The sequence below is a fragment of the Aotus nancymaae genome, unplaced genomic scaffold (genome assembly GCF_030222135.1).
Source record: "Aotus nancymaae isolate 86718 unplaced genomic scaffold, 86718_ANA_hifiasm-v0.15.2.pri h1tg000062l, whole genome shotgun sequence".
Taxonomy (NCBI): Eukaryota; Metazoa; Chordata; class Mammalia; order Primates; family Aotidae; genus Aotus; species Aotus nancymaae.
Genome location: NW_026988476.1, coordinates 41,267,890 through 41,290,166, shown reverse-complemented (window position 1 = coordinate 41,290,166; position 22,277 = coordinate 41,267,890). Strand labels below are relative to the sequence as shown.

The window sequence follows — 22,277 nt, the reverse complement described above, 5'->3', positions numbered from 1 at the left end:
CAATTACTGAATTCAGGACATTAATAAATAATTTTACAAGCTTAACAAGGCAATTCTTATTAAATGACGTAACATATATGTGAAAAGACTACACTCCTTGGCATATAGCAAACACTTCATAAACATGTTTGAACTACTACCATCTAAAGACAAAGTTTCTTTCCACCCAATTCAAAATTATTTTTCCAACATTAAAATCTGACATTTTTATGAACAAATTCCTGACTTCAGGGCCAGGCCCTGGTTGGACCCTACATTCTTCTGGTCAGATCATTCTTTCCATCTTGGTTTCCCAGCGTTAAAGAGAGAAAACATGCCCAGTCGGAACTGTAAGATACAGGCTAGAAGAATCAGTATCAGAAAATTACTCCGAGGCTGCCTGCTCTTCATTGTACGGCGCGTTAATTTTTCCCCTTGACAAATCATCTGTATGCGTTTAAAAAAAAAAAAAAAAGGCATTACCGAGACTGCATCTTTAGCAATGAACATGAATTCTGCTGTTAATACAGTAGGCTTCTAATTCCAACTCACCAGTCCCTTTCACTGGATCTTTTCCAATGAATAAGCAAGAGAAAAAATAAAACAGTAAAGAAATCAAGAAGCTCCTCCTGCACAGAGCTCCCCGTAACACCTGAACCGGTTGGGTCCTACACTCGCCAAGAAACAAAAGGCTGCCAAAACACCTTTACTTTTCAACACAACTCACAAGGCGGATTAAAATGCACAGCAAAGTAACGAGGCCCTTGTTGGTGAACCGACAAAACAAAATTTCACGGGGGCACTTTTACAGACCACCACTTAAGGTCCCGAAATAAGCTAAGGAAAGACTGTAGGGCCGGGGGAGGAAATTAGGAATTTCGTCTCGGAGTTCTCAGTACCTCATTCATGGCTAGACTCAAAACTTGGGCGGACTTCAGGGCTCTGAGACAAGCCGGGTGAGCGCTGCGCGCTACGCCACTGGAGACTTTGCCCAGCCGGAGTCAGCTGAGGCCGAGTCACCGGGTGGGATGGGGGAGGAGACGTGGGAGCATTTCGAAAGGCAGCGTGCCAGGAAGGCGAGTCTCCGCGCCACCTCATGCTCTCCGGGCCGCCGCCCCTCGCTCGCCCGCCCTCCAGTCAGGCTGGGTTTCGAACCCGCGGAGCCGGGAGCGGGCGGCGGGGCGGCAGCCGGCATGCGTGGCCCGGCAGCGGGCGCGGCGCGGCAATGCCGGGCCAGGCGACGGGCGAGGGGCGTGCCGGGTGGGAGGGGCACGCCGGCCACCTCGCCGGCCCCACGCGGGGACCCGGGCCCGCCGTCTGCCGGCCCGCGCGGGGACGCGCCGGCCAGGCCCGAGCGGGCGGGCCGGCGGCCGAGCAGGGGGCGGGCAGGAGACCGAACAAAAGCGCCTTTGTTGAGCGGCAGCCGCCGGAGGGTCACACACAATGGAGGAGGGAGCCGGCTCCACCGCCGCCGGGCCCGCCGCGGCGCCCTCCCGAGCCGCCCAGCCGGCGCGCCCCGCACACGTACACACACACACTCACGGGACTTCTCCGATTCATCGAGAGAGTGCGGAGCCCGCGGACAGCCCCCAGTGTCGGCTCAGGTCTCCGGCTGTGCTGGCGGCAGCGGCGTCTCCGAGGCTCTCGCTTTGCCGCAGTCGCCGCCATGTAACCCCGACCCGCGAGAGAGGGCGAGGGAGAGGGGGCGGGACCTCACCGAGCCACGCCCCCTCGCGTCACAGGCTCACTCCACGGGTTCCCCCGCCCCCGCCCTGCCCAGCGCGCCCGCACGCGCCGGAATTTCCAACGCCCGTGACTGGGCTGCGCGCGCCGCGGGGGCGGTGGGAGAGGCACGCGGCTTGTCCTGCGTCTCCCGGGGACTTTGCCTGCGGGTGGGCAGGGAGGAGGACAGCGGGCCATCTCAGCTCTACTACCTGTCCCATCGTTAAAAGAACAAAGTGACCAAACTCGGTGCGAGCGTTTACTAAGCACCTACTACGTGCAAGGCACTGGGCAATCCGAGAGGAATAGGCCTCAGTCTCCAGGATGGCTGGACCTCAAGATGATTGGCTGGAAGGCGACAGTTCGAGCACAAGGCAGACGCGTTAGAGGCCACATACTAAGGTCATTCATTCTGCCAGAGAGTACAGAGGAAGGCTTTTAGGAGAGGTCACCACGGGTGGCCTTTCGGCTGCATCCTGCAGGAGCCAGTATATCCAGGAGGTGAGGGGGAGGGTGTTTCTGCCAAAGGAACAGTGTGAGCAAAGACTGGGAGTCCAGAATACCTAGCTTGTTGCAGGAACTGGGATAGGCCAATTTGAATTTGGGAAGGGATGCACTGTGAAACGTAGAAAAGTGGATGAGTACCTTCTTGGTCCCATTTCTTGCCTAAAAGCAAACTTACATTACTTATGGAGTATTGAGTGCAAGGACCCTTTCCAGTGTTTATGTGAAATTTAAGTATTTATGAAATTAGAGACGCAGGTCAGCATATTTTTTGAATGACTTCATCACCATCTCGATGAGAACCAGACATACAACAGCCCCTTAGCCATTATTATGGGCATCTTCAAGAGTGAGGCAAAGACCACTTCAAAAAGATCACAGAGGGCCGGGTGCGGTGGCTCACGCCGCTAATCCTAACACTTTGGGAGGCCGAGGCGGGTGGATCACCTGAGGTCAAGAGTTTGGGACCAAAAAAATAAAAAAACCAAACAGTTCGGGACCAATCCGGCCAACATGGTGAAACCCCGTTTCTACTAAAAATACAAAAATTAGCCGGGCGTGTTGCCGGGCGCCTGTAATCCCAGCTACTCGGGAGGCTGAGGCGAGAGAATCGCTTGAACCCCTGGGGGGGCGGGGGGCAGAGACTGCAGTGAGCCCAGACCTTGCTCCACTGCGCTCCAGCCTGGCGACAGAGCGAGGCTCCATCTCAGGAAAAAAAAAAAAAAAAAAAAAGTACAGAGTAACGAAGTGCTTGGGGTGAGCTTGAATGCTTTATATTTTTTAATATTTAAAACAACATCACTTTGGGAGGCCGAGGCGGGTGGATCACGAGGTCATGAGATCGAGACCATCCCGGTCAACATGGTGAAACCCCGTCTCTACTAAAAATACAAAAAATTAGCTGGGCATGGTGGCACGTGCCTGTAATCCCAGCTACTCAGGAGGCTGAGGCAGGAGAATTGCCTGAACCCAGGAGGCGGAGGTTGCGGTGAGCCGAGATCGCGCCATTGCACTCCAGCCTGGGTAACAAGAGCGAAACTCCGTCTCAAAAAAAAAAAAAAAAAAAAAAAAAAAAAAAAAAAAAAAAACAACATCAGCTGAGTACCAGGTGTGAAGAGAAGAAGCGGTGACGAGTGGATAAAACCAAGAGAAAGGGGAGACTTGTTCCAACCGCAGAATTTCCAACTTCTGCGAGGAGAGCTCTTACCTTCAGCCCCACTGCCCCTGCTCTAGGGTCTCCTTTGATTCTCAGGACGTTTTTCCTCCCACTGTTTGAGAACTCGTTTACCTTCCTCTTCCATCAATGTTTGATCACCCAGAGAAGGTGGGAGAATAAATACCAAGCACTGTGCCTTCCCTCAAGGAAAGTGTAAGTGTCACTGCTGACTTCCAGTAAATAACCTGTGGATCATGCAAAGCCAAGTTGATGGTTTACAACAGTCAGGGAGACCACTGAATTGACAGAATCTTTGTAGCATTTCAAAAGGGGAGATCAAGGATGGAATGATTATCAGATTTGGGGCATCTGATTTAAGACTGATTTTTTTCAGTGAGGGGTCCTGACTGGGACTGGGACAAATTTGTGATACAATAGTTTAGGATGGGTGGACAGAGGACCAGGAGAGTTTTGAAACCAGCCTAAAGGGATAAATAGTTGTTAAACCAGTAGAGGAGGGGACTATTTACTCTGATGAAGGCAAATTCTGTCAGTAACTTACTGAGATAATTGGGTCTCAATCCGCTTACCCAGCATGTTGGGAGGCCGAGGCGGGCGGACCACCTGAGGTCTGGAGTTTGAGACTAGCCTGGCCAACAGGGTAAAATCCCGTCTCTACTAAAAAATACAAAAAAAATTAGCCAGGCGTATTGGCGGGTGCCTGTAATCACAGCTGCTCGGGAGTTTGAAGCAGGAGACTCACTTGAACCCACGAGATGGAGGCTGCAGTGAGCTAAGATCACACCACTACACTCCAGTCTGGGTGACAAAGCAAGATTCTGTCTCAAAAAAAAAAAAAGAAAGAAAAAGAAAAACAAGAAAGTGAAAATTCTATCAAAATATGGTATCTCATTGCTACATCATGATTTTTTTCTTTCTTTCTTTTTTTTTTTGAGAGAGAGACTCTCACTTTGTTGCCCAGGCTGGAGTGCAGTGGTGCACTCCGTGGCTCACTGTAGCCTCAATCACGCAGGCTCAAGCAATCCTCCTGCCTCAGGCTCCTGAGTATTTGCGACTACAGGCATGCACCACTACACCTGGCTATTTTTTTTTTTTTTTTTTTTTTGTAGAGATGAGGTCTCACTAAGTTGCCCAGGCTGGTCTCCAACTCCTAAACGCAAGTGATCCTCCTGCCTCAGGCCTCCCAAAGTGCTGGGATTACAGGGATGAGCCACTGCACCTAGCCTAAATCCTGATTTCAGGCATGAAAAAGAGGAAGTACTTCTTAAAATTGATAAAATATATAGTTTATATAAATGTGTCTATTGGGTCATAATGTAAAATGTATTTCTATAATAAATACATTGTTGCTATGAGCTACGCTATTGCTAAAAGTTTGAAAGCCACTGCCATAGTGGAGGAATGCAGGAGAGAAATAAGTACAACATGAGACAGTTGAGTGCTTCCTGAGCAGAGATGCAAATTACTTGCTCTTGTTGGACTATAATGGAAGAAACAATTGATAAGAACCAGGGACATCAGGAAGATAGAGTATTTGAACTGGGCTTGATTCTATCCGGTAGTATCTATAAAAAAAATCCCGGATGAAAGAACAGAAATGTACAAAGACATGAGTATGCAGGGCATACTTTGGAAAATGGGAGAAGTCTGACAGGCCTGGGAGAATGAAGACAAATTAGCACCAGATTGAGAAGGCCTTGATTGGCCAGGCATGGTGGCTCACGCCTGTAATTCCAGCACTTTGAGAGGCTGAGGCAGGCAGATCATGAGGTTAAGAGATCAAGACCATTCTGGCCAACATGGTGAAATTCCATCTCTACTAAAAATACAAAAATTAGCTGGGCATGGTGACACACGCCTATAGTCGCAGCTACTTGGGAGGCTGAGGCAGGAGAATTGCTTGAACCAGGGAGTTGGAAGTTGCAGTGAGCTGAGATTGTGCCATGGCACATTCCAGCCTGGCAACAGAGCCAAACTTGGTCTCAAAAAAAAAAAAAAAAAAGAAAGAAAGAAAGAAAGAGAAGGCCTTGATTATAAGGCCAAAACTTTTGGATTTTATGCTAAAGAGAGTAGGAGAGGAATTTAGAGGATACAACTAGGATACAGCTAGTATTTTAGAATATAACACTGGCATTAATAAGAAGTGTAGATTGTTTGAGCCAAAGATTGGAGACCTGGAGCAGGCAGAAGAATCCATTGTTTTTTCTACCCTGTATCCAATGTACCATGTTCTGGTTACAATACTCCAATGTCCTCTAAGGAGCCTCCCTTTCCTGTGTAAGTAAAAGTTGTTTCTGTTGCAAGTGACGGAGAAGCCAAACCAAACTGTATCTCAGGAGAGAGACAGAATGTATTTAGATGGTTATTGTATCTTTACCGGGCAACGGAGATGATAATACAAGAAAGATTCTTGGGTAAAGTGGACTTGGTGAAAGTGTAGGCGAGTCACAGATGTGTCTTAAGTCACCCAGTTGCTCCCACATTTCCTCTTTAAGTTCCCTCTTTAGGCTTCTTGTTTTATCTTCTTCCAGTTAGGTTACCCTATGAAGATAAACTGCCAAATACCTTGATTTTCAAAATGGAGGGAAAATAGCGTTTAGCAATACAGACTATGTTTGATGGCAATATCTGGAAAATGTCTGATATAAATCATTAAAGACAGTATGTTAGGGAAAATATAACAGGTCATCATGACTTCTCTTCAAGTAATTCATTACTAAGAAATACCACTTCCTTTCTTGATAGGATTGTTACATTACTTAACCAAGAGGTTGATCATTTCAGGAAGGCAAGACACTTTTGTGGATAACATAGAGTGATGTGGGTTTAGATTATAGTGGAGAAAGGTTTATTCAAAGAGTATAATTCATGTCATGACAAAGAATCTTGAGAGTTCTCTAGAAAAAAATACAGATTTTCCCCCCTTTCCCCTCTTTATTCAGTCTTGAGTAATATTTTTATCAGTGTTGTAAGATACTTATGAAATTTAAGGGAGATATAAAAGAGTATGATAGATGACAGTATAATTACTCAAAATCATATACATAGGTTGCAAAGAATCTGTTTAAAAGATGACATTTGACTGTAATAAAGTACAATATCTTTCTTCAGAAAAATCATTTAAAAAGGGCCAGGATGTGGGAGACTTGGCTTAACCTGGTAATGTGACAATAAAGGATATTCATGCAGTGTGAGCAGATGCCAAAGTAACAAAATAGAACAAAATGTGTTAATAGGAAACAGTGTCCAAGTCCCAGGGGGTGCCACACTTAGGCTATTCAGCTCAAGATTTCTGAACTTATGTGTTCAAATATAGACTCCACATTTACAAAAGCTACCACACATAGCAAATTAGAGTAATTCATTAGGAGACATTCAGGCAGGGTGTGGAAACCACGTTCTCTGAAGAAAAGATGTGAGAATTGGGTCTGATTAACCTGCAGCAGGGATTTGCTGAAGGGTTGCTGTGTGCAGAGGAGGGAATGGTTGCTCTGGAGTTCAGATCTAAAACCACTGAGAGGGCTATTACCAAAAGGACGATTTTGGCTTAGCATAAGAAAGGACTGTTTTGGATATTGGACCTGAGCCACAGTGGACAGGACTTCCCTGCTGAAGTGAGTGCTGCATCACTGGAAGCATTCAATCAGAAAACAATGGCCACCTGTCAAGGAGGCTCTAAAAGGAACTGCAGAAGAGACGAGGGGCCTATAGCCAGCTGATAACTTCCACGATCTCCAACTTGAAGCTTCTCTGTGTCTGTTTATACTCTTAATTGAAAATGACTGCTCTCTTAGACATGGTTTACAGAAGAACACACTATAATTTGATTGGTAAATAAACAAAACAGCCTTCCACTGAAGAAATTCATTGCCAAGTACAGTTCATCCTCACAGTGGATTCTCATGTCATTATTTGTGGTACTTACGTTCTGTAAAGTCAACATGAACAGTAAATTAGTGAAAACTGAACCCTTGCTCCTAGGGGAAATACAAGGTTAGGTTCCTGCAAACCTCTGGCACAACATTCTCATCAGCCAGTGAATATATAATCTTGTTTCATGTGTATTACTGTTTAAAGACACCTTTTTAAAATACTTATTGTTGATTAATTAACACTGAACTCACTGCCAAACGCACTGTTTTTTTTTCTGTTGCCCCCCGCCCCCAAAAAAGATAAGCTTTATTCAGGCATGAGAATAATGAGAATAAAACTAATCTAACACGTATTTTCTCTGTAGGGCACTTCACAGCCTTCTGTGCATGGGAACTCTATACAGCACTTCAGCAGTACATTTGGGGGCCACTTTAAACTGCTAAATCACCAACAAAAAGCAAAATATGTGATAGCTGGACACAATGGCATGTGCCTATAGTTCCAGCTACTCAGGAGGCTGAGACAGGAGGGTCAGTGGAGCCCAGCAGTTTTGAGTCCAGCCTGGGCAACATAGAGAGATCCTGTCTCTAAAAACAAACAAAAAAATCATCGCACCAAATAGACCATGGAAAGGACACTTATTTACAGTATGAGAGTTGAAACAAGAAGGCAGAATCTTCGTCTTGTTCGACCTTAGCTGGCAATGTTCACATAGGGTGACTCAAATATTTTGTTACTGTGCATGTTCAAAAGTGACTGCAAAGGTGCTCTGACTCTTTATTTCAGGGTTATAAATAAGTTTTAGCTGCATTGGAACCAAACCATTAAAAAATAAATAAATAAGTTTTAGCAATAGGCAAATCTGCAAACAGAATCTGTGAATAATGAGGACTGGCTATAGTTAAAGATTATGGGTTGGGCACGGTGGCTTACACCTGTAATCCCAGTACTTTGGGAGGCTGAGGCGGGTGGATCACAAGGTCAGGAGATCAAGACTATCCTGGCCAACGTGGTGAAACGCGTCTCTGCTAAAATACAAAAAAATTAGCCTGTAGCCCAGCTGCTTAGGAGGCTGAGGCAGGAGAATTGCTTGCACCCAGGAGGCGGAGGTTGCAGTGAGCCGAGATTGCGCCACTGTACTCCAGCCTGTCGACAAGAGTAAGACTCAAGCTCAAAACAAAACAAAAAAAGATTATGAAGAGAATATTTTCAGTCAAAACTCATCAAAATTGTACACAAAGTTTGATGAGAGGCAGATCACACGAATGCTTTTTGGAAATGGGAGACTACCTGCAAACAAAACTAGGATCCCGTATTTAACTGGATGGGGCAACAGAGTTTATCCTCTGTGCCAGGCACCGTGGCTCATGCTCCCAGCATTTTGGGAGGCCAAGGTGGGTGGATCACTTGAGGTAAGGAGTGCGAGACCAGCCTGGCCAACATGGGGAAATGCCATCTCTACTAAAAATACAAAAATTAGCCGGGCATGGTGACATGTGCCTGTAGTCCCAGCTACTCCAGAGGCTGAGGCAGGAGAATCACTTCAACCCAGGAGATGGGTGCGGTGGCTCACACAGTAATCCCAGCATTTTGGGTGGCTGAGACGTGTGGATTACCTGAGGTCAGGAGTTCAAGATCAGCCTGACCAACATGGTGAAACCCCGTCTCTATTAAAAATACAAAAATTAGCCGGGTGTGGTGGCACATGCCTCTAATTTCAGCTACTCAGGAGACTGAGGCAGGAGAATCACTTAAACCTGGAAGGCAGAGGTTGCAGTGAGCTGAGATCCTGCCATTGCACTCCAGCCTGGGCAACAAAAGAGAAACTCTGTCTCAAAAAAGGAAAAAAAAGCTATCCTTCAGCAGGAGCATGGTAATAGCAATCATTTATCAAGTTCCTACCAAGTAGCCTGTTTCAGGTAAACACTTTACAAATGTGACATCATTTTCTCAGACTATGACAAATGGGATTTCATAGAAAAGCTGTAAAAAATTACTTAAATATTTTAGACAAAACCTAGCTTTCCTTGTAATAAAATCAATTTCTGAGACAAAAACTATATATTTACTCTTTGAATAATGGTTATATAAACATTTAAATGCACTGGGAAATACTTGTTGGGATAATTTTATAAAACCAAATAAACGATCCAAAGATCTCTAATTTATCTGCTTTGGGAGTCAGTATTTTCTGTCAGCAGGACAAATTTGTAGAAATGGTAGAATTAAACTAGTAATGCAAAGTTACAGCCTCTTCCAACACACACATTTTAAGAGAAGCATAGAGAGAATAACAATTTCTGCTTTAGGGAAATTTAGTCCAAAGGTTTTCTTATTTGTACTCTATCCTTCCTTCTATCTTGAGAGGCCCAATAGCTTGAGGAGCACAGAGACTCCTGATGTCCGGAGACAGTGTCCAGCTTGAACCTCTCGGGACCACAAAGCCTTCTATAACTAGTCTCGGTTTTTGAGAACAACCTGGGCCTCTGCCACATAACCAGGAAATAAAAGGAAAGAATAGACATATGTTCCTCAGCCCATGCGCAGGGAGTGATAAATATCTTGAACAGTGGCGACAAAGCAGCTTTCACCACAAAAGGTCATGCCCCTTCCCTTTGCACTTGAGTAGTCAAGCTATCCTGTCCTTTGGGGAAGAAGGTAATCACTACCTCTAACTAAACCTGTACCCAACATTTGTTTTCACTGGTCATTCTGAGTGCTCCATTTATCGATTAGTATATAGTATGGTAGGCTTAGTAGGTCTGCCTTCCAGAATCCCACCTCTCACCCTCCATTTGCCACTTGATGATTACTACCAGAAGATATCATCAACCTCAGAAACTGATAACCCCCTCTGGTATCTTTGTCTGCACTCATCATTGCCTCTAGCAGACCCCTAGGTGTGGTGTCCTGGAAGAAAAATGACCAGGGGCTCAAGAGGCCTAAGATTCATTTGCCCATCCTGGCCTCACTCTAAACCTATGAATGCCCATCCCAGATTGCCGTGCTTCTCTCCCTTCCCTCCCACACCCAGGGCATTACACAGGACCCTGAATACAAAAGGACCCCACGCTTGGTTTAATGCTCTGCTATTACCGTTTTGACATTCCTGATGACTTTACCTTTAAACTCATGTTGTGTAGTGAAGTCAGATGTGGTGGTGGAGCACGCAGGTGAGCAAAGAAAACAGATGCAATAAGTATGTTCACTATTTCTTGCCACCCCATTCACATATAGCAAGCATTTTCCAGGACTCATGTGCACAGGATTCTGTTGGGCCCATCATGCGTGAGAATTCAGAAGATAAAGCAAGTAGGTATTATTGATACAAGGTAAGCGTGTTTAGGCTACAGCTGAGTAAGTGGAGGTCCTGATAGTTCTAAGAAGCCATGTTTTCCACTAGAACCAGAACTTTAAACAGAAAGAAGGCAATGGCATTCTTTTTTTTTTTTTTTTTTTGAGCTAGAGTTTCGCTCATCGCCCAGGCTGGAGTGCAATGGCGCGATCTTGGCTCACTGCAAACTCCACCTCCCGGGTTCAAGGAATTCTCCTGCCTCAGCCTCACGAGTAGCTGGGATTACAGGCATGCGCCACCATGCCCGGCTAATTTTGTATTTTCAGTAGAGATGGGGTTTCTCCATATTGGTCAGTCTGGTCTCAAACTCCCAACCTCAAGTGATCCACCCACCTCAGCCTCCCAAAGTGCTGGGATTAGAAGCGTGAACCACCGCACCCAGCCAGGCAATGGCATTCTAAGACACAAAAGACCAAGGTACCCTATCATATCTTTTCTTACTTGTGTCACTTCCCTGTGTTAGCTGACTGCCTGTGCTCAGGACATTTCCTTTGCCTTATACTACTTTCTTACTCCTCAGTAAGTCAAAGGTGGAGTGTTAGTACAATGTGTGTGCATCAAGAAGTAAAATAAGGGCTGGGCATGGTGGCTCATGCCTGTAATCCCAGCACTTTGGAAGGCCAAGGCAGGTGGATCACCTGAGTCGGCAGTTCAAGACTAGCTTGCCCAACATGGTGAAACCCTGTCTGTAATAAAAATACAATAATTAGCTGGGTGTGTGACAGGCGACTGTAATCGGCAGGCTCAGGCAGGAGAATCACTTGACCCCAGGAGGTGGAGGTTGCAGTGAGCCAAGATCACGCCATTGCACTCCAGCCTGGGTGACAGAGTGAGACTCAGTCTCAAAAAAACAAGTGAAATAACAATTGAGGTAGTTTTGTGTAGTTTTTCTACTATTCTGGTAATAACAAACTATATATGTATGTAAAAGGTGAGAGCTAAAAAATAGAAATTATGTCATTTTGGTGAGTTCTCAAAGGAGTTAAATGTTCTTTTTTTCTTTTTTGAGACAGAGCTCTAGCTCTGCTGCCCAGGCTGGAATACACTGGCGCAAACACAGCTCACTACAGCCTTGGCCTCCTGGGCTCAAGCAATCCTCCCTCTTCAGGAGTTAAATTATCTTATATTTGTATTTAAAACTGGGCTTGCACAGTGTAAAAATGAATTATAACATTCATGCTATCATTTAAATTTTTTTTCTTATGTAGAATAACATTAGATCACAAACTTAAAACACCGTAACCAGTCAAGAGAGAGACAGCACAAGAAAGGAAAAATGTTTTATACTTCACTACCTTAGCAGCATTTTTATTTTTCTGCCTTTTGAACAAAGGGCCCAGAAATTATGTAGCCAGTCTTGCTAGAACCATCCACTCGCCCAGGAGCTATCTTCTGGACAGCCCTGAAGAAGGTGGGTCAGGGACAGACTCCCCACCTGCTCCCAATCCCCTCCCTGCCACAGCTGGGGCCGGAAAAGTGAGAATATCTCTGCCCTTGGGGATAAGTGTCCAAGGCTGCCTCAAAACCCAGCTGCCCACACTCGGGAGCAGCACTTCCTGTAGTAAACACACAGGCTTCATTACACAGGGAGGTAGGAAGTGGGGGAGGAAGGAAGACCTTGTTCCTGCTGGGGCACATTTTCCCGTAGAAACAATGTTGTAAGTCACAGTTCTATAGTCTTACAGTCAAGCTGCATATGGGCTAAATGGCCTTCTAAGAGCTGGCCTGAGAACAGAACCAGTATTTATAACATTGATCCTCTGCGGAAAATGCATTTTCAGTTTCAAACAACCAAGTTAGAAATCAACTTTTGGGATCATAGCTCAGTCACAAGCAGGGACTGTCTGTACCTTCCTGGCTCAGAAGTGCTGAGACCACAGCGAAGGATGGTATCTATTAGACCCAGGTAAACAAGTAAATGTTAACGATGCTATTAATAAGTCATAACTTCACTTTATGCTCTGACTGGTATGAAGGGTCCAGTCCTTCATACCAGCAGTCCTTTTGCTGCTTGAAGAACCTGACTGCAGGTTTACCAGGGTTGATTGGCCCCTGGCAGCCAACATGTACCAACCAAGTTCAAGAGACTGCACCCTAAACCAGCTGCCAACCCATTAAGCATGTAAGAATAGCTGTGCTGACCTGGACTCATGATTCATCCCGGCTGGTATTCTCACACAATGATTGTGAACTTCTGTGTTTTAGTCATCGTGAACTCTAGTGTTGAGCAGTGTCTGAATGTAGTTGTTTCTCAAAAAAATGTTTGTTGAAAACGAAAGGTGAATAGGGGTTTCCTTCAAATTTCCCCTTATTTAATTCTACTTTTAAAGCCACTTTCTTCTTAGGAAATCTATTTGGTCATTTTAGTTACTTCTTTCTGTGACCTGGTACATCTATTAAATACTAGACTCTTTTTTATGGTTTCCACAGAGAACTAAATGCATGATTTCAGGTATAACTTCATTATCATTTTATCAAACGTAAGAATGCTTTCAGTTCTGTTTTCCACCCTCTTTGTTCTTAGCAAAGAGGCCTAGCTTATTGTTATATGACTTTAACAAACAGTCAACAAAAGCTCATAGATCTCTTTCTTAGAATAAAACATAGCTCCAAACTCATCTTCTTTTAAGTGACTTTAACAGTCCTAAATGCATTATTCTAATTCAGTACGGAATGAAACTCATTTGCCATATTTTTGTCCATTCACATAAGCTATGTGAAGTTTATCTTTTCAATATAGAGCCATCTACTTGGTGTTTACTACTCTGGAGAGCTTAAGGCCATTTCGGCCACGTGATGTTTCCTACATGAGCCTGCTTCCCCATAGATTATGACTGTTTTAAGTAAGACAAGTCTCCCAGCAGTAACCCTTGGGGGCTCCACTCTGAAACCAGAAGAGTCTCTCTGGTGTCTGGGCACCAGCGGTAGTCAGCAGAACTAGGTGTTGGCCCAGTTCTGCCACTTAGTTGTTTGATTCCAGGCAAGTCATTTAATCTCAACTTTAAAATGGTATAAATAGCACCTGCCTGCCCTCCCTTGCAGAGCAGGGTCTATCCAAGGAGTACATGAGCTAAAGCGTGTGGAAGCACTCTGAAAATGCTAACCTACTGTCTAAATAAAGGGTGCTGTTAGTAACTCCAGCCAGAACCTTGCCTGTTTAAACTATTGTTTATCTAAGTTATGCCAGATCTCTCTTCATTCATTCAATTCATTCAACAGATAGTCTTCGAGTGCCTATTTTATCCTAGATAGAACTTTCTCCTCGCCTTTTGTTTAACTTAGTTGGGGAGTTTTGTTTGTTCTTTTCTTTTTTTCTCACTGTTTAATGTGTAAATTAGTAGAGATCTTTTTTAAAGTATAGCATTCATATGCTTATTAATCCATCAAAGAAATGTCATCCATTTGAGAGGTTGAGGCGGGCGGATCACGAGATCAGGAGTTCAAGACCAGCCTGACCAACAGGGTGAAACCCTGTCTCCACTAAAAATACAAAAATTAGCAGGGCCTGGTAGCACGCGCCTGTAATCACAGCTACTAAGGAGGCTGAGGCAGGAGAATCGCTTGAACCCGGGAGGCGGAGGTTGCAGTGAGCTGAGATCGCACCACTGCACTCCAACCTGGGAGACAGAGAGAGACTCCATCTCAAAAACAAAAAAAAAGGAAAGAAATGTGGTCCAACAGTGAAACATGAGGCATGCTCAAGCGTGTTGCTGCAAAGGAAGAAGGTCAAACACAGTCTCCGCCTGCATCTCTCCACAGAAAGCAGGAGTGCCTTCCATGCTCAGCCTCGGAGGGACAGAAGGGAAAATCCAGAGTGAGGCTGCTATGGTTTGAACATGTTCCCCAAAAAGCGTATGTTGGAAACTGAATCCCCAATGCAGCAGTGTTGGGAGGTGGGGCCTAATGGGAGGTGATTAGGACATGGGGGCTCCACTCTCATGAATTAATTAATGCTGATTATAGTAAAGCTGGAAGCTTCGAGTTGAACGTCTTGCCCTCTTGAGATCTCTCTTGCCCTTCCACCTTCTGCCACAAGATGATGCAGCAAGAAGGCCCTTATTAGATGCTGTCCCCTCAGACTTCCCAGCCTCCACAACTGTGAGCCAAATAATTTTTTTTCTTTTATAAATTATTAATTTCAGGTATTCTGTTATAAAAAGCACAAAACAGACTAAGATGCGGTATAGCTGAGGGGGCCAGTGAGAAAGGGAAACAGGGACAACTATATAACCCTTCGGATCCCAACAACTGCTATAATAATAAATGGATTTACTTACATGAAAGCAGCTTATAGCAATCTCCTTTAATTTAGCCTGTGGTCCATTCTAGCAAAGAAAAATTCCTTCCACTTTTAGAAGCTTCTGATGAAAGCTTATGGATACTGTTTCCAAAGGAAAAATAAAAGGCAAAGCATTCTTGGGGAAAAGGGGGAAAGACGTATTTGTAAAATGATTTAGCTGCACAGCAGGTTATGAAGGAGTGAAAAGGAAAGGATTAAAATGGTTCTTTCCCTCCTCCCTCTGTGACTCAGATTAATCCTAAAAATAATCTTCATCCCAGTATGAGAAGCTTAGGAAAGACTACATCTCCACAGACCAATTTTCATGATGGTCTTGGGGAGGAAGGAACAAATAGGGAAGAGGAACTACTAAAGGTAATCTAGAAGAGACTTCGCCTACTCAGAAGAGGCGAGGTGAAATTAGAGACCAGTGTAAGTATGAGGCAATAGCATTTTGCATTCTTGCCCTATTCTGAAGGCTTGTAAATTACATTGCATCAGCAAAGATGAAGCTTCAATTTACTGTTTCACTCTTATCTTTCACGAATAATTCTTCTGCCCATCCACATTTTACTCATTCAAATGAATTTTCATCTTTTCAACATCGTGTTTCTTTCTTTGTGTCACCAACAGGAGGCTCTTTTTCAGAAAGTTTTTAAGTCACATTTAATTTGTGTAAGTCTGTTTATTTGTTTTAAAAGCATTTTATTTTTAAAGTATTTCAAACTGACAGAAAAGTTGCTCACATAGCATAATGAGTTTTTACTTGAACGATCCGAGAGTAAATTGCTGACATGACACCTATGGTGGATGTTGAGATGCTTTGACCAGATCTCCCTTCAAGGAAAGACTTGCTGCCCTGCTGTGGGGACTGTGCTCCGCACACAGCTGTCAGCTACCATTTCTTTCTGGGTTTGCCTCATGTGCAGAGAGCTACCTTGCCCAAGAAGATGTGCCTTTTCTGGGTTGCCCAAATGTGATGACTGATCAAGGCAGAAATAGAAAGGTCATATGGTCCCCATCCAAATCTCGTCTCAAACTGTAATCCCCATAATCCCCATGTGTCGAGGGAGGGACCTGGTGGGAGGTGACTGGATCATGGGGGTGGGTTTCCCCCGTGCTGTTCTCATGGCAGTGAATGAGTTCTCACGAGATCTGATGGTTTTACAAATGTTTGATAGTTCCTCCTTCACCCACTCTCTTTGTCTCACCTGCTGCCATCTAAGATGTGCCGGCTTCTCTTCCGCCATGATTGTAAGTCTCCTGAGGCCTCCCCTGCCATGTGGAACTATGAGTCAATTAAACCTCTTTTTTTTTTTTTTAATAAATTACCCAGTCTCAGGTATTTCTTTCTTTCTTTTTTTTTTTTTCTGAGATGGAGTCTCACTCCATTGCCCAGGCTGGAGTGCAATGGTGTGATCTCAGCTCACTACAACCTCTGCCTCTGGGGTTCAAGCAACTCACCTGTCTCAGCCTCCTGAGTAGCTGGGATTACAGGCACATGCCACCAAGCCTAATTTTTGTATTTTTAGTAGAGGTGGGGTTTCACCATGTTGGTCAGACTGGTCTCGAACTCCTGACCTCATGATCTTCACGCCTCAGCCTCCCAAAGTGCTAGGATTACAGGCATGAGCCACAATTCCCGGCCCTCAGGTATTTTTTTATAGCAGTGTGAAAACAGACTAATATAAAAGGCCTGGCTATTTTGTCCTGTGCAGAACAACTCTGATGAGCCGTTTCCACTGGAGAGTTCCCTGTGTGGGGTTAACTGAGGCTATCAGCCTGCATCTCAGATTGACTTCACCCTCCGCCCAATCTTATTTCCTTTCCCTCCCATTCACAGATGTTGAGCCCAAGGGCCCTCCCTAATAAATATCCTGAACACTGAAGTCCATCTCAGGATCTGCTTCCTGGAAAACTCAAACTACCACAGTCAGAGCCAGGAGAGGTCTGAGAAAGCACAGATGGCGTTTTGGAACTGGGTCACTCATCCACCTAGCTGGGAGGGAGGACCCCGTCACTGGTGATAGATGGAATACAGATAACCCCTGGCCCAAGGTGGTGGTCATATATTAAAACTTTCACCCGTGGTGAACTGGGATGGTATACCAATGAAAGAGAATGTATTAGCTCAAGCAATATATGGCAGAATTAGTAACTGTAAAAACAATGGGATTATATGGTTATTGCTTATTTCTGTTGAAGCTCTAGGAAAAGAAACCAAAAGGTGGAGAGCGTAACCAGCAGGCAAGTGAAGGCCAAATGAAAGCTTTCGTCACAGGGTCTCTGGTAGCATGTAAAGAAACTTTCATGACCTATGGTGGGAAGGCAGAGAGGACGAGGCCCGGACTAAATCATCAGTGTAGCCAAACTCCAAAGATTAAACTACCAACCAAATTAGGTCAGGGCTCTGGTTGGGAAAGAGTGAGACTTTGACCCAAGGGATGGGGACAGCTGGGTTGAGGGACCCCAAAATCTTAAATTCCCAGATTCCTCTTGACCCTCTGAACCAACAGAAGTGAGTCATTCTTTCCTATTAGGGGCTACATGCGACAGGGAGCAATGGCGCACATATGTAATCCCAACACTTTGGGAGGCTGAGGTGGGTGGATCATTTGAGGCCAGGAGTTTAAGACCAGCCTGGCCAACATAGTGAAACCTGTCTCTACTAAAAATACAAAAGTTAGCCGGGTGTGGTGGCTTGTGCCTGTAGTCCCAGCTACTCAGGAGGCTGAGGCGGGAGAATCGCTTGAATGCAGGAGACAGAGGTTACAGTGAGCTGAGGTCGCGCCACTGCACTCCAGGCTAGGTAACAGAGCAAGACTCCATCTCAAAATAAATAAATAAATAAATAGAACAAAGTTATACTACAAACTATGATAATCAAAAGTGAAGTATTAGCAAAAGGATATACCAATGGACATACAGACCAATGGAATAGAATTGAGAGTCTAGAAATAAACACGTATATCTATGGGTGTCTTAATTTGCTTGTGTGCTATAACAAAACACTTGAGACTGGGTCATTTAAAAAGAAAAGAAACTTATTTCTTGCAGTTCTGGAGGCTGAAAAGTCCAAGATCAAGGTGCTGGTAGGTTTGGGTGTTTGGTGAGGGCTGCATCCTCTGGAGAGGAGAAATGCTGTGTCTTCACATGGCAGAAGGTGGAAGGCAAGAGACTGAACACTGCGTGAAACCTCTTTTATAAGGGCCTTAATCCCATTCACAAGAAAGGAGCCCGCATGGCCTCAATCACCTCTTACAGTCCCCACTTCTTAATGCTATCACATTGGCAACACCTGAATTTTGGAGGAGACACATTCAAGTCATAGCAATGGGCAATGGATTTTCAACAAGAGTGCTAAAACAGGGAGGGTGGGAGGGGGGTGAGGGATAAAACATCACCCACTGTGGACAATGTATGCTACTAATGTCATGGGTACACTAAAAGCCCAAACTTCACTACTATACCAAAAATATATCCATATAACCACATAACCAACAAGCAGCTGTACTCCTAAAGCTCTTCATCCATATAACCAAAAAGCAGCTGTACCCCTAAAGCTATTGAAAAGTTTTTAAAGTGGGCCAAAACATTTTCTCAAAACAGTCAAAAAATTTAAAAAAAAAGAAAAAGAAAATAAGAAAAGATAAAGTGCCAAAACAATTATGTGAGAAAAGAATAGCTACATGCAATAAAATGATATTGGACCTGTATCTCATATAGTACACTAAAATTTGACACCAAACAGGTCAATGCAAGAGCTAATACTGCAAAACTCCTAGAAGAAAACTTAGATTAAGCAATGGGTTCTTAGATATGACACCAACAGCACAGGCAACCACAGAGAAACAGGTAACCTGGACTTCATATAAATGAAAAACGTTTGCGCTTCAAAAGACCCCATCAAGAAAGTGAAAATGAGGCCAGGTACAGTGGCACATGCCTGCAATCCCAATAATTTGGGAGGCCAAGGCAGGAGGATAGCTCGAGCCCCAGAGTTTGAGACATCCCTCGGCAACACAGGGATACTAAAAAAAAAAAAATACTGGCCGGGCGTGGTGGTTCACCTGTAATCCCAGCATTTTGGGAGGCCAAAGTGGGTGGCTCACAAGGTCAAGAGTTCAAGACCAGACTGGCCAACATGGTGAAACCCCGTCTCTGCTAAAAAAACAAAAATTAGCCGGGTGTGGTGGCATGTGCCTGTAATCACAGCTACTTGGAAGGCTGAGGCAAAGAATTGCTTAAACCAGGGAGGCAGAGGTTGCAGTGACCTGAGATTGCACCACTGCACTCCAGCCTGGGCAACAGAGCAAGACTCCATCTCAAAAAAAAAAAAAAAATTAGCCAGCATGGGGGCACACCACTGTGGTCCCACTTACAGGAAAGATGAAAGCAGGAGGATCACTTGAGCTGGGAAGTCAGGGCTGCAGTGAGTCATGATTGCAGCATTGCACTCCACCTGTGCAACACGGTAAGCCCCCCCTACCCCCCCCAACCCCATCTCAATAAATAAATATAGGTCAGGCACTGTGGCTCACGCCTGTAATCCCAGCACTTTGGGAGGTCGAGATGGGTGGATCATGAGGTCAAGAGATAGAGACCATCCTGGCCAACATGGTGAAACCTTGTCTCTACTAAAAATACAAAAATTAGTTGGGCATAGTGGTGCATGCCTGTAGTCCCAGCTACTCGAGAGGCTGAGGCAGGAGAATCGCTTGAACCCAGGAGGTGGAGGTTACAGTGATTCGAGAAAGCGCCACTGCACTCCAGCCTGGCGACAGAAAGAGACTCCATCTCAAAAAAAAAGACAACCCAAAGCATGGGAGAAAATATTTGTAAATAATGTATCTGGTAAGAGTCTACTAGCCAGAATATATTTTTAAAAACTCTTCACTCAATAATAATAAAATAAATAACTCGTTTTTATAATAGGCAAAGGATTTGATAGGCATTTCTCCAAAGAGGATATACAAATGGAAAACAAGCACATGAAAAGATGATCACCATAACTGGTCATTGAGGAAATGCAAATCAAACCCACAATGAGATACCACTTTATATATATATTTTTTTGAAACGAGTCTCACTCTGTTGCCAGGCTGGAGTGCAGTGGCGCAATCACGGCTCACTGCAGCCATGATTACAGGCACGAGCCCCCGCACCTGACTTGTTTTGTTTTTTCGTTGAGACAGAGTCTCGCCCTATTGCCCAGGCTGGAATGTAGTGGCGTGATCTCAGCTCACTGCAACCTCTGGCTCCTGGTTCAAGAGATTCTCTTGTGTTGGCCTCCAAAGAAGCTGGGATTACAGGTGTGCACCACCAAGCCTGCTTGATTTTTTTATTTAAGACGGAGTCTTACTTTGTCACCCAGGCTGGAGTTCAGTGGCACAAGCTGAGCTCACTGCAGCCTCCATCTCCCAGGTTCAAGCAATTCTCCTGCCTCAGCCTCTGGTGTAGCTGGGACTACAAGTGCGCACCACTAGCCTGGCTAATTTTTTTTGTTTTTGGTAGAGATGGGGTTTCACCATGTCGGCCAGGCTTGTCTCGAACAGCTGACCTCAAATAATATACTTGCCTCAGCCTCCCAAAGTGCTGGGATTACAGATGTGAGCCACCATGCCCAGCTCCTAATTTTTGTATTTTTAGTAGCCATGGGGTTTCACAATTTGTTGGCCAGGCTGGTCTCCAACTCCTGATCTCAAGTGATCTGCCCACCTTGGCCTCCAAAAGTGAAGGGATTATAGGTGTGAGCCACCATACCCAGCCTCCATTTTTAAAATTTTTGCTGGGAGGCTGAGGTAAGAGAACGGCTTGAACCTGGGAGGCAGAGGTTGCAGTGAACATCTGACTGGGAGGACAAGACAGGTGTGTCACTTGAGGTCACGAATTCAAGACCAGCCTGGCCAACATGGTGAAACCCTGTCTCTACTGAAAATTCACACACACACACAAACACACAAAAATTAGCCAGGTGTGGTGGCGCATGCCTATAATCCCAGCTACTCGGGAGGCTGAGGTAGGAGAATGGCTTGAACCTGGGGGGAGAGGTTGCAGTGAGCTGAGACTGCGCCACTGCACTCTAGCCTGGGCGATAGAGCAAGACTCCGTCTCAAAAAATACCCAAACAAACAAAAAACAAAACAAAAGAATATATTGGTGAAAAAGCACCAGAATTACTAAGTTGGTAGAGGTTCCCTTTTCAGGCCAGACTGAGGTAGGAGATACTGTAATAAAACTAGGTCTGGGCCAGGTGTGGTGGCTCATGCCTATAATCCCAGGCAAGATCCTTGTGATCCCAGCACTTTTGAAGGCCAAGGTGGGTGGATCACCTGAGATCAGGAGTTCAAGACTAGCCTGGCAAACAAGGTGAAACCCTGTCTCTACTAAAAATACAAAAATTAGCCTGGCATGGTAGTGGGTGCCTGTAATCCCAGCTACTTGGGAGGCTGAGGCAGGAGAATTGCTTGAACCTGGGAAGCGAAGTTGCAGTGAACCAAGATCGCACCATTGCACTTCAGCCTGGACAACAAGAGTGAAACTGTCTCAATCAATCAATCAATCAAACAATAAAACAAACTACGTGTGGTGGCTCATGCCTGTAAACCCAACACTTTGAGAAACTGAGGTGGGAGAATCTTTTGAGGGCAGGAGTTTGAGACTGGCCTGGGCAACAGAGACCCCTGTCACTACAAAAAAAAAAATATTAACTGGGTGTGGTGGTGCACGCCTGTAAACCTAGCAGCAAGGTCAAAGTGGCACCCAGGGGCACCTGACCTGCAGAGGGTGATGGAAATGGTTAATAAAACTTGGTGTCTCTTGCTGAAAAATAGATGGGCAGATATCAAGGGTACTACTCAATCTGAACTCACAAAAGAAAAGAAGGATGGAGGGAATGAAACTATTTGCAAGCAATATTTTTGTATACTATTGAAATTAAGTTGGTATTAATCTGAACTAGATTGTTATAAATTAAGATGTTAATTGTAGGCCAGGTGCTGTGGCTCATGCCTGTAATCCCAGCACTTTGGGAGGCTAAGGTGGGTGGATCGCCTGAGGTGAGGAGTTTGAGACCAGCCTGGCCAACATGGTGAAACCCCCGTCTCTACTAAAAATACAAAAAAAATTTGGCCAGGAGCAGTGAAAAATTGTATTTCTTTGTATTATTAGTAGAGACGGGTTTTCACCATGTTGGCCAGGCTGGTGGCAGGTGTGGTGGCCAGTGTCTGCAATCCCAGCTACTTGGGAGGCTGAGGCACAAGAATCATGTGAACTCGGGAGGTGGAGGTTACAGTGAGCCGAGATCAAGCCACCACTAAGAAAATAACTTTAAAGGCCGGGGACACGCCTTATAGGCTCATGCCTATAATCCCAGCACTTTGGGAGGC

The 22,277-nt window shown here is 45.0% G+C and overlaps 1 protein-coding gene across 4 annotated transcripts in view; it reads right to left on the bottom strand.

The window, feature by feature from the left end:
• MAPK6 (mitogen-activated protein kinase 6) overlaps positions 1 to 22,277 on the bottom strand; it is an 85,331-nt gene that overhangs the window by 40,560 nt on the left and 22,494 nt on the right. The window contains exon 1 of one of the 4 annotated variants that reach the window (XM_064365686.1): positions 1,522 to 1,644. The exons of 1 other annotated variant lie outside the window; for it this stretch is intronic. The gene's annotated coding sequence lies outside the window, so the exon portion shown is untranslated. Of the gene's footprint in view, positions 1 to 878; positions 898 to 1,521; positions 1,645 to 22,277 lie in introns of those variants that run through there. 2 more of the 4 variants (XM_012442356.2, XM_012442357.2) reach the window with 2 other exon arrangements.